General features: G+C 45.0%; 1 long non-coding RNA gene across 1 annotated transcript in view; it reads right to left on the bottom strand.

Annotated features, from left to right (window-relative positions):
* LOC107183692 overlaps positions 1-4,036 on the bottom strand; it is a 20,578-nt gene that overhangs the window by 15,179 nt on the left and 1,363 nt on the right. Inside the window, exon 2 of the long non-coding RNA XR_001514487.1 lies at positions 2,686-2,692. This is a non-coding gene — a long non-coding RNA (uncharacterized LOC107183692). The remainder of the gene's footprint in view (positions 1-2,685; positions 2,693-4,036) is intronic.

Genomic DNA, 4,036 nt, shown 5'->3' with positions numbered 1-4,036 from the left:
CCACCCGACGGCTCAGGCTGGATTACTGTATGGATCTGCTGGTTGCATCCACAGGTAGGCAGAGCTTCACATTAATATCTCTGGTTGGGTGATGCTCTGGAGCATCTGACAGTACTATTGTCTGGGCTCCATGTCCAAGCTGGGTCACCGGGCAGGCTCTCTGATGGGTCAGGGTGCTGGCTGTGCTCTACCGTCAGGTAGCTCCACTAGCTGGACTCTGTATCACCTGTGGTTGGACATGGTTGCAGGTTGTGCTCCCTGGCAGGACTGGTGTCACTGGTTGGTCTCTACAATTGGGCGAGGCTGTAAGCTGGACTCTGTAATTGCTCCAGGTCAAGTGGGAGCTCTGGCTGAGCTCCCCAAATGTACAGGCAGAGCCACAGGCTGGGCTTTGCAATCAGGTAGACTATTGTCCATGCTTGCTGTTGGGCAAGGTCACTGGCCAGGCTCTCTGATGAGGTAGGGCCTCCAGTTGTGTCCCACAGTTGGATGGGACTGGAAACTGTGCTCCACAATCAGGTGGGGTCACTGTCCAGGCTCCCTGGTCAGCTGGAACTGCAAGCTAAGCTCTGTGATTGAGTGGCCTCCTTGCCTGGTGAGGATGTAGGCTGTATTCAGCAATTGAGCAAGGTTGGCCTCTAATACCAAGTGGTATGATAAGCTGGGTTCTGAGGCTGCCCCTGGTTACTGCTTAGGCTCCCTGGTTATGTGAGGTGGGAGACTAAGCCTACAGTTAGACAGGCTTGGTGGCATGGCTCTCGGCCCTGGCAGGGATGTAAGAAAGATGGGCTCCACAACTGCCCAGGTTCTCAGGCCAGGCTTTCTGGTCAGGCAGGACTGGGGGTTATGTTCCAAAGGTGGGCAGACCTGCAGATTTGAACTCCACAGCTGATACAGCCCATTGACTTGAGACCCAAATCAGGCAGGACTGCCAACCACGCTCCCTGGACCGGCGGACCACCTACTGGGCTCTACATCTGGGTAGAGCCGCTGGCAGGTAACTCTGCTTGGACACTACTGCAAGTGGAATGTGGTTCACCAAGATAAGAGTGCTGGTCAGGCCCTGACTGGTTTGGCTCAGTGGATAGAGCGACGGCCTGCAGACTGAAGGGTCCCAGGTTTGATTTCGGTCAAGGGCATGTACCTTGGTTGCGGGCACATCCCCAGTGGGGGGTGTGCAGGAGGCAGCTGATCAATGTTTCTCTCTCATCGATGTTTCTAACTCTCTATTCTCCTCCCTTCCTCTCTGTAAAAAATCAATAAAATATATATTTTTAAAAAGAGTGCTGGTCGGTGTGAACCCTTCCCCCTTCTCGTCCTCTATGGTATCTGGTCCCCGGTGCTTGAGCCTCAAGGATTCCCTCAGAAATTCCCATAGGGCAGAAGCTGAGTGGGCCTCCCAGGAAGCATCCCACAGTGCTGGGGGGATAGGACTCCACCAGGGTGTCCCTCCCTCTGGAGAGACTGTGGGGCCGGAAAGAGGGATGGAGGGGGGCTAGTGAGACTCCCATTGCAGCGCAGCACCAGCCGGGAGGAGGGGCGATGTGGTCCAGGTGAAACTGCTCCTCCATCGGATGCAGTCCTCCTCAGTCTCTGTGTTCTAGTGGTGTTTCAACGTTGCCCCCAGGTAATCACATTCTCACAGTGGTGTCTTGTCTATGCTTAGCTGTTAGTTTGTCTTCTTGGGGTGGGGGGTGGACTGAAGTAGGATACAAACTATATCGCCATTTGATGACATCATCTCCCTACAATATTTTTTTATACACACCTTATTTACTTATCACAACAACTCTATGAGGTACGTTCTATTATTTTCACCATTTTACAGAACCAAAAGGGAGGCTTTTGAATGGCCACACAGCTGGTTCATGAGATAGAATAATATAAGCCAGTTCCATCTAACCCAAAGCCCCTCAGGTTTCTAATATGACTGTGTTCTTGCTGTTCCAATTAACAATGAAACTTGGGGATGCAATGAAAGACAGATTCTGTGCATAATATAAACTTTAATATGTGTTGACTGCTGACTAGGTAATATTAAAAACTAATATTACCAAAAAGAGTAAGAGAACCAGCAGAAAGAGTGAAATACTCTAATATCCAATCAGGGGACTTCTTAGTTGAGAGGAGAGATGGCTTCTGGTTATCACCCTTAAGGTGACAGTTTAATGTATGGTCCAGGACAAAATTCACAGCAGCCTGCACTAGGCAGGGATGCCATTCACACTTCCTGGCTCTGTTCGCCCTCAAGAAATCTTTTTCTGACTTTTTGAGGATCCTTTAAGCTCTTTGAACGAAAACTCAGTCATTGAAAGCAGAAATTCTAGCATCACCTGATCATTCACTAATTTATTCATGGAATACCATTGATTACTTTTAAATAATGTGGTGATTTGGTCAGCTTGTGTATGAAAATGTGTGTTTAGTATGAGAAAGGATAAACTTGGAAAGTCTGAGAATGCGATTCAAAGAGACATTAAACAACTGCTACAACAGTCTAAAAAATGTTGAACTCAGTGAAAATGGGAGATGAGCTAGATTTCATAGATTTTTAGACTTATTCAAAGTGTTGAAAGAGAAAGAATCAATATGACTGTTTCTGGACTTTAAGGAAAGTCAATGGACATGTTCAGATTAATGAAGTTTGCCTCACAGAAATAATGAGCAAAATACAGATTTAGACACCTACAACCTTTGGGTGTTGTCTTATTAATAAGCTCATTTTGGCCTGTCCCCAGTATTTATGGACAGGCCTACAGACTCCCTGGAACCAAGTTTAGAAATAACTTCTAGTTCCCCTCCCCAAAAACAAAATAACCTAGGACTGGAATGTGGATCTAGTATCACATATCTCCTATCACTTCCCACTGATAGACATGGTTCTTCTGGCACCAGTAAAGCATACGTATTCCATCTCATGATTCAGGCTTATGTCATGGTTAAGTTGGCTTATCCACATTCCCTAATTTACAACTACATAAGATTATTGCAGAATCAGTAATGTGATCTGTGCTGTTTAGTTGTCATTCTTTGCTAATGTTTTCAATATAAATAATTTAGACACAATGGAATGCTTTTACATCTACTACAGTATCTGGCGCTAAATGAATGAGTGACTTAAAGAGCAACTTAAATATATATCTAAGCTGACTGATACCAATACAACCTACCAATGTCTCCTAGTGAGAAACAGCATCCAAAATACAGCCTGAATTTAGATGGAATGTTCAGCTCATGGTATAATTTTAGGTCACCTGACTTTACTTTTCAGAATCTTTCAGCTTTTGTAAGCTGTTGCTATGGAAACTTTTTCTATCAAATTATAGTTTTAATCAGTAATTTTAACATATGTATGCATATTCCACATATTATTTTACAAAATTCATATTGACCTCAACTTTCTCTTCTCTCCAATGAAAAAAAGACAACATATATTTGTCCAGGCATCTGTGAGCTGAGCCACACACTCCTCATAATAGTAGTTTCACTACTGAAATCTGTGACCACTGGCAAGAAAAGATATCCAACTATCCCTTAATGTGGCCTCAGAACAAATACCCCTCAGCAGAATGGGAAATGGCTGCATTTTAAGCAAAGCCTGACTCTGGTTCAGCAACAAAGAAGAATTAGCTCACCCACTTCCACTAACTGGAAGCCATTCTTCCAATATGACTGGAGTTAAGCATGACCCTTGCCAGCTGAAAAAAACACATAACCAATATATAGTGTCATTTCAGTTGTTCTGGGAAGATCCTTCTGCCCAAGAATAAACTTTACCCCTTGCTTAGCAATGTCTCTAAGAATATGAAGTTTCTTATAACTAAAGACAGTGTTTTAAATGTATATCCTATATAATAAAAGGGTAATATGCAAACTGACCCTAACAGCAGAATGACTGGGAATGACTGGTCACTGACACACACTGACCACCAGGGGGCAGATGCTCAATGCAGGAGCTGTCCCCTGGTGGTCAGTGTGCTCCCACAGGGGGAGCTCTGCTCAGCCACAAGCCAGGCTGATGGCTGCCAGCACAGCG

This window comes from Myotis davidii, unplaced genomic scaffold, assembly GCF_000327345.1.
Source record: "Myotis davidii unplaced genomic scaffold, ASM32734v1 scaffold200, whole genome shotgun sequence".
Lineage (NCBI taxonomy): Eukaryota > Metazoa > Chordata > Mammalia > Chiroptera > Vespertilionidae > Myotis > Myotis davidii.
The sequence above is the reverse complement of the archived record's forward strand: the minus strand, read 5'-3'. Positions and strand labels throughout refer to the sequence as shown.